The 11,402-nt window shown below is 38.0% G+C and overlaps 1 protein-coding gene and 1 pseudogene across 1 annotated transcript in view; both read right to left on the bottom strand.

Moving 5' to 3' along the window:
* M1AP (meiosis 1 associated protein) overlaps positions 1-11,402 on the bottom strand; it is a 104,658-nt gene that overhangs the window by 80,610 nt on the left and 12,646 nt on the right. The window lies entirely within an intron of this gene.
* LOC103787883 (Golgi apparatus membrane protein TVP23 homolog B pseudogene) lies at positions 3,784-5,416 on the bottom strand (annotated as a pseudogene).

Here is an 11,402-nt window from a genome sequence, read left to right as displayed (position 1 = left end):
TATAGTGAGCACAATGTTAAGCTTTCTTAGTAAAGGGCACAGGAGGGACAAGAAGACGCTCTCCTGTTACATGCAGCATACTGTTGGTCAGCTGTGGGGTGTAGGGACATCTAACAGTGACCCATCCATGGATTCAAAATTCATAGTCTTTTAGTGACTTCATAGCCCTGCCTGGCCTAGTAATCACCTTTCTGCAGCCCTTTCAACATGGACACCATATGATTCAGGCCTCCTGACTGTACTAATGCCTAATTCCCTTTGCTCACTTGTCCCTCCCCATGAGAAGTTTGCCTCCTGTGGCCATCTCAATGGCACTGAGCTTCCAACACGGAGAATACATATCCCAGGCATCCTGCCTGCATGCCTATACACCCAGCCACCACTGTAGCTCACCTATCACTGGAGAGTAACTTCCTGCTTTCCCAGTAACTGTAGACCAACTTCAGCCTTGATAAACCAGTGAACTTCTCTGTCATCCAGTGGGTTACAAATACACATTCTGCAATTAGGTGTGAACCCCAGCCTCAGGAAGGGAGTTCCTTTTGCAAGTTTGACCTTCCTTAGGATTTCTTCCTTATCCCTAAAGTACCATATAAATTCCCTTATATCTTGTAGGTAATTTATTATCATACTTTAATATGTTAAGCTATATTTCAGTTTGTTTTGTTTTTGAGACAGGGTGTTGCTCTGTCACCCAGGCTAGACTGCAGTAGTGATGCAATGATAGCTCATGGCACTGGGCTAAAGGGATCCTCTCTTCTCAGTCACCTGAGTAGCCAGGATTATAGGTGAAGGCCACCATGTCTGGCTAATTTTTTATTTTTAAATTTTTTGTGGAGATGAGGTCTCACTATGTTGTTCAGGCTGGTCATGAACCCCTGGCCTCAAGCAATCCTCCCACCTTGGCTTCCCAAAGTGCTAGGATTACAGGCATGAGCCACCATGCCCAGCCTGTATTCAAAACTTTTTACACAAACTTTCTTTGTTTAAATCACTATGTGGTTTGTTTCCTGACTGTACTCAGACTGATACAATCTGTTCTAGTACTTATATAGCTTATTTTTATACTTTGCTCTATCAGGAATCTATGCTGGTATATGCTATGAGTATGGATCTAGCTTTATTTTTCCCATATGGATATCCAGCAGATCCAAACATTTATTAATAACCATTTTCCAACTCATTTAAATGCTATCTTTATTATATAATAAGTTCCCACATGTATTTTTTTAATGAACTTTAAATTGTATTCCATTACAGTCTGTCTTTTCAATCTCCAGTATCACATCACTTGAATATCTGTTTAATATCTGATAGCAATAGTCCCTGAATATTATTTCTTTTAAAATTTGAACTTTATTATCAGAATGTCTAATTCTACTATTGGAAATTTAATATTTTTGGGAATTGCATTACATTTGTACATTAGGGATAATTGACATCTGAGTCTTCCTAAGAACTAATGACTTTTTATTTGTTCAAGTCTCTTTTTGTGATTCTCAATAGTATTAAACAATTTTTTAATTGACAAAAGAAAAACTGTATATATGTATGATGTACAGCATTTTAATGTAATTATATCAGTAGTATTTTAATTCATATAAATCTTGCATATTTATTGTTAATTTCATTTGTTCATTTTGGTTGTTGTGATTAAAAATTTTCTTCCATTATAACTTTTAACTTGTTGCTCTTAGGGTATAAATAGCTGTGTTAACTTTGTTGTGAATTATTTTATTGTTTCAAATAATTTCCTAGCTGATTCTCTTGGGTTTTCTGGATACATAATCAAATAATCTACAGATAACAATTTAATCTCCTCTTTTCTCATTTCATACTCTAATTTCATTTTCTTGTATTATTTCATACTCTAATTTTTTTCTTGTATTATTATATCAATGAAAATATTTAGAATACTTTTATTTATTTTTTGTTTCAGTGGTAAAAGATAGATTTTATTAGCTCAAGGTCCACTGAAGAGCTTTCAGGAAGTTCTAAAATCTGGCCATCTTTTTGATAAAATAAATAGAACAACCAACAGAATGGGAAAAAATTTTTGCAATCTATCCAACTGACAAAGGGCTAATATCTAATCTACAAAGAACTAAAACAGATTTACAATAAAAAAACAAGCCCATTCAAAAGTGGGCAAAGGATATAAACAGACACTTTACAAAAGAAGACATACATGAGACCAACAAACATATGAAAAAATGCTCATCATCACTGGTCATTAGAGAAATACAAATGAAAACTACATTGAGATACCATCTCACGCTAGTTAGAATGGCGATCATTAAAAAATCTGGAGACAACAGATGCTGGAGAGGATGTGGAGAAATAGGAACACTTTTACACTGTTGGTGGGAGTATAAATTAGTTCAACCATTGTGAAAGACAGTGTGGCAATTCCTCAAGGACCTAGACATAGAAATTCCATTTGACCCAGCAATCCCATTACTGGGTATATGTCCAAAGGATTATAAATCGTTTTACTATAAGGACACATGCACACGAATGTTCATTGCAGCACTGTTTACAATAGCAAAGAGCTGGAACCAACAAATGCCCATTGATGATAGACTGGACAGGGAAAATGTAGCACATATACACCATGGAATACTATGCAGCCATCAAAAACGATGAGTTCGTGTCCTTTGTAGGAACATGGATGAACCTGGAGACCATCATTCTCAGCAAACTGACACAAGAACAGAAAATCAAACACCGCATGTTCTCACTCACAGGTGAGTGTTGAAAAATGAGAACACATGAACACAGGGAGGGGAGCACAGACACAGTGGGGTCTGTTGGGGGGAATAGGGGAGGGACAGCAGGGGGTGGGGATTTGGGGAGAGATAGCATGGGGAGAAATGCCAGATATAGGTGATGGGGAGGAAGACAGCAAATCACACTGCCATGTGTGTACCTATGCAACAATCTTGCATGTTCTTCACATGTACCCCAAAACCTAAAATGCAATTAAAAAAAAATAGAACAGCAGGAATCTCTGGGTATCCCTTAAACATAAACTATGATGATTCCATTGATATTACCTGGGCTGTAAGTAAATGATTTTTTACAAATAAAAACAACATTTTAGAAACTACTACCACTAGCCCTAATTTGGTTTTCATGTGCTTGCATATGTCCAGGAAATTTCTCCATGAAGTACATATTAAAATCTAACAATTATTTCTCACATATACATAAGTCGAAGTGCTCACTCTTACCATGGAAGCAAAACTTACCTCTGAAAATAATCTACAGAAAAAATATATAAACACATAAAGCTTTGAGATAGACTAAAAACATCCTCCTATGTTCTATGGATTGAAATGCAAAGGTCTCCATTACATATGTAAATAAACACTTTCATTAATTTGGGATATACTGATATTACATGACCATGCTCATACCTATGGAACACGTACATACACTACAGAAGAAATCTTGACAGTGTTTCTACTGTCAATATACTTTCCAGCTCCAACTGCTGAAAAGGAAATAAAAACTTAATATGAAAATTACTTTTCCTTTTTATAAATAGTTTTTAAGTGGAAAAACAAAGCTAACACTCCTCTGAGACATGGAATAAGCTCCAAAATGTTCAGAGTCAAGAATCTGTTCAGTTGTTCCCCAATGTTAACAAAGCACATAAGCTTTCTCTATTCAGGAAGCTTCTCTGATCATCTCCAGTGTTTTGTCTTAAAAACTGCTTTCCAAGATATGAGGTAGCCATGCTGGTTACATTATTTTTTTAAAAAAATTTATTTATTATACTTTAAGTTCTGGGGTACATTTGCAGACATACAGGTTTGTTACATAGGTATACGCATGCCATGGTGATTGGATGTATCCATCACCCTGTCATCTACATTGGGTATTTCTCCTAAGGCTATCCCTCTCCAATTCCTCCACCCTCTGCTTTCCGTCCCTTAGCCCCCAACTCCCTGACAGGCCCTGGTGTGTGATGTTCCCCTCTCTGTGTCCATGTGTTCTCACTGTTCAACACCCACCTATGAGTGAGAACATGCTGTGTTTGGTTTTCTGTTCTTATGTCAGTTTGCTGAGAATGATGGTTTCCAGCTTCATCCATGTCCCTGCAAAGGAAATGAACTCATCCTTTTTTATGGCTGTATAGTACTCCCTGGTGTATATGTGCCATATTTTCTTTATCCAGTCTCTCATTGATGGGCATTTGGGTTTGGTCTTTGCTATTGTAAACAGTGCCACAATAAACATATGTGTGCATGTGTCTTTATAACAGAATGATTTATAATCCTTTAGGTATATATCCAGTAATGGGATTGCTGGGTCAAATGGTATTTCTATTTCTAGATCCTTGAGGAATTGCCATACTGTCTTCCACAATGGCTCAACTAATTTATACTTCCACTGCCATGTTGTTTAAATTCTTTCTGCTGCCCATCTTATACCTGATGTAACATATGGGTTGGCACCTGGTAGCACCATAACCATGATAACCACTGCTAACCAGTTTACTCTGAAGGAGAACAGGGCACTAAAGGCAAATATCACCCAAAGCAGCAGAGAGGCTTTAAGTCTTAATGAAAAGATTTTTGATTCAGCTTCTGACATGGTTTTATTCTCTTGAGAGGATACCTTTCTAAATTCAAACACCCAATGGCTCTTTCCATCTTCATCAGTGTGACTCCACCAACATATGTCAACCATTCGTCTACTTGTGACATTCTTTGCTGCCCAAAGGTCACATAACAACAAGATAATTGTCATCATATAGGCAATAAAGCTGCTGCTGAGTAACTCACAGAGAAGACAGATGATGATTGCACTGACTGGAAAGAACAAGTAGAAAAACAATGCCTGATTTTTGGATTTTTTTTTGTCTGTTAGCTGTTTTCTCTTCTGCATCAAAGAGTGAAACATCTTCAGTGTCATCATTACTGTCCTGCTGCTTCATGGCCCAGAATACTTTTTTTTTGAGACAGAGTCTCGCTCTGTAGCCAGGTGCCAGGCTGGAGTGCAGTGGCGTGATCTCAGCTCACTGCAACCTCTGCCTCCCGGGTTCAAGCAATGCTACTGCCTCAGCCTCCCAAGTAGCTGGGACTACAGGTGTACACTACCACACCCAGCTAATTTTTATATTTAGTAGATACAAGGTTTCACCATGTTGGTCAGGATGGTCTTGATCTCTTGACCTTGTGATCCATCTGCCTTGGCCTCCCAAAGTGCTGGGATTACATGTGTAAGCCACCATGCCTGGCCCAGAATACTTTTAAGTAGTGGTGATGATAGTAAACTTCCTTGTCTTGCATGGGAATGTCCTTAGTGTTTTTCCATTAAGAACAATACTAACTCTTGAAATAGAAATATATTATGCTAATATATTTATAAAATATATATGTATTTTATATATAAAACAGAACAGCTATCTGTTTTATTACAGTTTTTAAAAAACAAAATTGGATTTTTATCCATTTTATCAAATGCTTTTTCAGCAGTTACAGAGATGAACATGATCATGTTTCTTCTCCTTAGATACGTTAACATAGTAATACTAATAGATTTCCTAATATTGAACAATATTTGAATTTTTGATATGTAATTATTTTAATGCGATACTGGATTAGATTGCCAATACAGGTTGAACATCCCTAATCTAAAAGTCTGAATCTGAAATCTTCCAAAATCTAAAACTTTTTGAGGGCCAACATGAGGCCACAGTGGAAAATTCTACATCTGACCTCATATGATGGGTTGCAGTCCAAACTTTGTTTCATGCACAAAATTATTAAAAACATTGTACAAAATTGCCTTCAGATGATGTATATAAGGTATTTATGAAACCAATGAATTTCATATTTGGACTTGGGTTCCATCCCTAAGTCACTGTGTATATGCAAATATTCCAAAATCCCAAAAGATCCCAAGTCTGAAACACTTCTGGATTCAAGTATTTTGGATAAGGAATTCATAACCTAATTTTTTTTTTTTTTTTGTAAGACAGGCCTTGCTCTGTTGCCTAGGCTGGAGTGCAGTGGCACAATCATGGCTTACTGCAACTTCAACCTCCAGGACTCAGGTGATCTTCCTGCCTTAGCCTCCTGAGTAGCTCAGACTACAGTGCACACCACCATGTCTTTTTAAAAACCTTTTTGTAGAGATGAGGTCTCACTATGCTGCCCAGGATGGTCTTGAACTCCTGGGCTTATGTGATCCTCCTTTCCTTAGTCTCCCAAAGTACTGGAACTATAGGCATGAGCCACCTCACCAGGCTGGTATATAGGTATTCAAAACTGACATATTTTCAATAGACTCCCTTTCCAACAAGGCTTCTATGCTAAATCTCTTTAATGCACCTTAGAAAAATTTTAAATTTTATTTTAGGTTCCAAGATACATGTGCAGAAGGTGCAGGTCTGTTACATAGGTAAATGTGTGCCATGGTGCTTTGTTGTACCTATCAACAAGTCACCTAGGTACTAAGCCCCACATGCATTAGCTATTAATCTTGATCCTCTCCCTCCCTCAGAACCCCTTAACAGGTCCCAGTGTATGCTGTTTCCCTCCCTGTGTCCATGTGTTCTTCTTGTTCGGCTCCCATTTATGAGTGAGAACATGCAGTCTTTGGTTTTCTGTTTCTGTGTCAGTTTGCTGAGGATGATGGCTTCCAGCTTCTCCATATCCCCACAAAGGACATGATCTCATTCCTATGGCTGCATAGTATTTCATTGTGTGAATGTACCACTTTTTTCTAATCCAGTCTATCATTGATGGGCATTTGGGTTGGTTCCAAGTCTTGGTTATTGTGAACGGTGCTGCAAGAAACACAGGTGTGCATGTATCTTTACAACAGAATGATTTGTATTCCTTTGGGTATATACCTAGTAATGGGATTACTCGGTCAGATGGTATTTCTCAGTGCGCCTTATTGATCACTCTGTACTCTACTCTGTTTTTCACCCTAGCATTAAAGTACCATTCTTAGTTTCATTTATTTATTTATTTATTATTATTTTCGAGACAGAGTTTTTGCTCTTGTTGCCCAGGTTGGAGTGCAGTTGTGCAATCTTGGTTCACTGCAACCTCTGCCTCCCAGGTTCAAGTGGTTCTCCTGCCTCAGCCTCTGGAATAGCTGGGACTACAGGCATGTGCCACTACCCCCAACTAATTTTTGTATTTTTGGTAGAGACAGGGGTTTCTCCATGTTGGCCAGGATGGTCTCGATCTCTTGACCTCATGATCTACCCTCCTTGGCCTCCCAAAGTGCTGGCATTACAGGCATGAGACACTGTGCCTGGCCCTTCGTTTCATTTAATAGATTTTGCTCCAAATTCAACCTTGTCTGCAATTGATCACAATTCTCTTTGTTTTGTTTGCCTTTGCTTAGTATACATTTGCCCATCCTTTTATTTTCAACCTTTGTGAATCATTATATTGTTGCTGTGTCTCTTGAAAACAACAGTCTTAAAAAAGAAAAAAAGAAAAATATGTCTAAATATCCTGCTTATACAAAAAAAAGAAAAAGAAAAACAACAGTTTTGCTTTGTGATCAAGTCTGTAAGTTTTAAAAAGCATATGATATGAAAGATACTTTTGTTTTTAGTAATACTATTTTATGGTATAGTTTATTTTTATGGCTTTTAGAAAATCACTGTACTGTATATTTTTTATTTTCTTTTTTTATGCTTTTCTTCTCATGCTTAGAAAGGCCTGCATTTCTGCTTTAGTGATTATCTTTATAACTCTGTGTAATTCCCTTAAGTTAATCTTTAGCAGTATCTATTAATTCACCACTATGAGAATGATAATATTAATGTATTTCCTCCTATTACTCTTACTCTCCCACTACTGCAGCACTAAATTATAGTTTATTATATTGTATTTCTTGGGGTTTACCTTTATGCTGTTTAATATATCTCTATTGTTTGTCACCTTGAAGTGATTCCATTTGAATGCCAGCTATTAAGAATGAGAAAATAAGTATTACAGCTAAATTAGAATACTCTGAGTCCTAATATCTCATTGTAGATAATATATGATTTAAATACATTTTTGTTATGAAAAAGTAAAATAATTGGGAAGATGTTCACAGTAAGGGCATTTTTCTGAAACCCTGTTTTGAGGGGAAATGAATCATTCTGGTTGGAATTATTTATATTAAGGGCACAATGGATATAAAAGGAATTTTAATATTAATTATGAATCCCCTGTCATGATTCCTTATAAAACATTCAGAGTTATTTGATTATGCTTAAAAATTAAATATGAGAGGATATATTGAGGTATTCATCCTGAGTAAGATTTCCCACATGCTATCTTTCTCCATCTATATTTTAAGCTGCTTCTGCAGACAGAAAATATCAGGTATTTATATAGGTCAGTGACAATGGATTTAAGGTCATGTTTTTCCTTAAGCAAAGATTGGATCGTTCGATACATAAGGTAATAGCATTGTTTCAGCAATTTTCTTGAGCTTTTAACTAGGGTTGAACTTATTGTTTGGTTGGAAAGAAATTTTGGCTTTCAATTTTTCCTGAGAAACCAATGAGAAGTCTGATTCCTGGTTAAAAATCTATGTGCGATTTTTTTCAAGCCTGACCACACACAATTACAAGTAATTTACCTGGTAGGCCTCATGGGGGAAAAGCTTACACCAATGCACTGCAGTCTCTGAAGGGAGTTGTAGTCAAGGATTCAGGCCCCCTGGCTGGTCATGTTCTTGGAATATTTGTATTCCTAGCTCTGGTACTTTCATTTATAGGTCTGTTCATCTGAGGCCTTGGGCCAAGTCCTCCTCAGGCCCTCTGTCAAGACCTTCTTGTGGGGGAAGGGAGAAGAAACCCTGAAGACACTTTTCCCTACTCTGACTCAGTACTCAGTACTTTTCCACTCCTAGCCTTCCCTCCTTGCCCTCCCCTCAACCCCAGGAGGCATAAAATTGCCAGAGCCTTTTGTTTGGAACTCCTTCAGTAGTGAAACTGTCCCCATGTCTGCACTGATCCTCAACCAGTGCACAGATCCATGGAGGAAATGGAATAGGGGGAGTAGACACTTTCCCCAGTTTAGATTATTGCTTATACTATTACTGTAAATAATCAAAGGCTTACCCTTTCATATGTGGCTTGATGTTTTTAATCAGCTACTATGACAGCTCAGCTCTTTCCCAGCTTAGTTTAACTCCAGACAAGTCAGTGGTTTCTAGTATAAAGCTGTCTGCCTTTCCTAGTGGAGTGATCAAAAGACTAAGGGATTCAACTAGGTCCAAATGTACCAAGGAGGGCCAGAGGAATATAACATAGCCACTTGAGAAGGGAAAAAAAAAAATCCCTTTATTCTTGTTTTGGACATGGGCTCATTTCTTAAGAAACCTCTTATACTGAGTATCATCCCTGTGCCTTTCCAGATCACTCTCTACTTTTCTCTACCCTACTTTGTGTCCTAGGAAGGTGATCCATAGGGACTGACTCAATGAGGTCATTCACACTCTTGCTTCCATCTGGCTTTGGCCAATGGGAGGCACCAGCAGGAGATCTGGATGTGGGAGGAGAGTGAAGTCAGGGTATTTCATCTGGCTTCCTCCTCACTAGATTGCCATAGGATGATTGTATCCTTCCTCTGACGGCGGTATGATTCTTTGCTTGACCAAACTTTAGTCAGGCTTCTGAACCTTTTCTTAGGCCCATCTGTGCACTTCCTTGTAAAATTTATTTTTAGCAAAGAACCCTGTTAAGTTAGTTTGGCAAGAATCCCCTACTCTTAATATCTCTGATCATTCTTGGTATCTGATTGGGTTCCCCATCCTCCACCATCCCCCAGGTGTTGTCTGATCACCCTGGCCTGTTTTAAGCAAGAATCCTGTATAAGGTTTAGCCAGAATTCCCATTACCCTGGTTGCTTCCTCTTAGTAATGATCTAACCACTGATCCCCACATGCTCCTTGGCTATATATTCCCACTTGCTTGCGCCACATTCAGAATTGAGCCCAATCTCTCTTTCCCATTGCTACATCCCATTGTCATGGTCCTTATACCTATTGACAGGTTTCCAAGGGACCAGTGCCATAGTCCCTTTATTTAGGACCATAATGACATACCTATTGTGTTGGTCCTCGATAAAGTCTTCCTTACTATAATTTAACAAGCATCATGAATAACTTTTTCTTTAACAAAGGCCAAAGATCCTGTCAGGCAGCCCTCTTCAGACAGCTCTCTCTTCTTCAGTCCTAGAGGTGGTTTGGCTATCACACCATCTAAACTCTGCCCACACTCATGTAAATATTCTCTTCTATATTTCTTTGGAAATTATTCAGTTTGAATGTGCCATCTGTTTCTTCCTAGCAATTTGATGGACTTAACAGCTCCTTACATAAATAATTAAAAAAGAAAATAAAATCCTTTTGAAAGCTATAAGCTAAAAGATAACAATGGGTTTTAAAAACTATATCAAATACATACATCAATAAGCAAACATATATTAGGATGAAAGTGAAAGTCATGAAAAAACATTTAGCATGATGTCTTGTATGCAGTAAGTACTCCATAATATCTGCTTAATGTTATTAATATAGTAGCAAACAGGGTGATTTGTCAGAATTATGTGTCTGAAAATGACCAACAATTGTCTTGTATATTTGTTATAAGAGGGTTGGTGGTTACTGTAGAGGCAATTTTGTAAGGGCAAAACTACCAGTGGGAAGTACCTAAGGATTGACCTCCCTCTTAGAAATCCAGGCTCTTATCATTTGACTTAAGGTGTTGGTATATCACCAGAAGGGAACTGCGGTGGTTTTAAATATGTATACAAATTCTTCGACATACTTCTCTTCAAAGGGTAGTACAAACTTCTTGGGATTTCTTTCTTTCTTTTTTTTTTTTGAGATAGAGTCTCGCTCTGTTGCCCAGGCTGGAGTGCCGTGGTGTGATCTTGGCTCACTGCAACCTCTGCCTCCCTGGTTCAAGCAATTTTCCTGCCTCAGTCTCCCAAGTAGCTGGGATTACAGGCATGCACCACCAAGCCTGGATGATTTTTGCATTTTTAGTAGAGACGGGGTTTTACCATATTGGCCAGGCTGGTCTTGAACTCCTGACCTCGTGATCTGCCCGCCTCGGCCTCCCAAAGTGCTGGAATTACAGGTGTGAGCCACTGAGCCTGGCCAGGATTTCTAAATAGACCATCACGTCATCTACAAATAGGGACAATTTTATTTCTTCCTGTCTAAGTGGTATGCCTTTTATTTCTTTTTCGTACCTTATTGTGCTGCCTAGGACTTCTAGTACTATGCTGAAGTGTGCTAAGAGCAGACATCTCTGTCTTTCCAATCTTAGGGGGAAAGCATTCAGTCTTTCCCATTAAATATGGCATTAGCTGAAGGTTTTATCATCAGTGGATGTTGAACTTTCTCAAATGCTTATTCTA

The sequence above is a fragment of the Callithrix jacchus genome, chromosome 14 (genome assembly GCF_049354715.1).
Source record: "Callithrix jacchus isolate 240 chromosome 14, calJac240_pri, whole genome shotgun sequence".
NCBI classification, from domain to species: domain Eukaryota; kingdom Metazoa; phylum Chordata; class Mammalia; order Primates; family Cebidae; genus Callithrix; species Callithrix jacchus.
The sequence above is the reverse complement of the archived record's forward strand: the minus strand, read 5'-3'. Positions and strand labels throughout refer to the sequence as shown.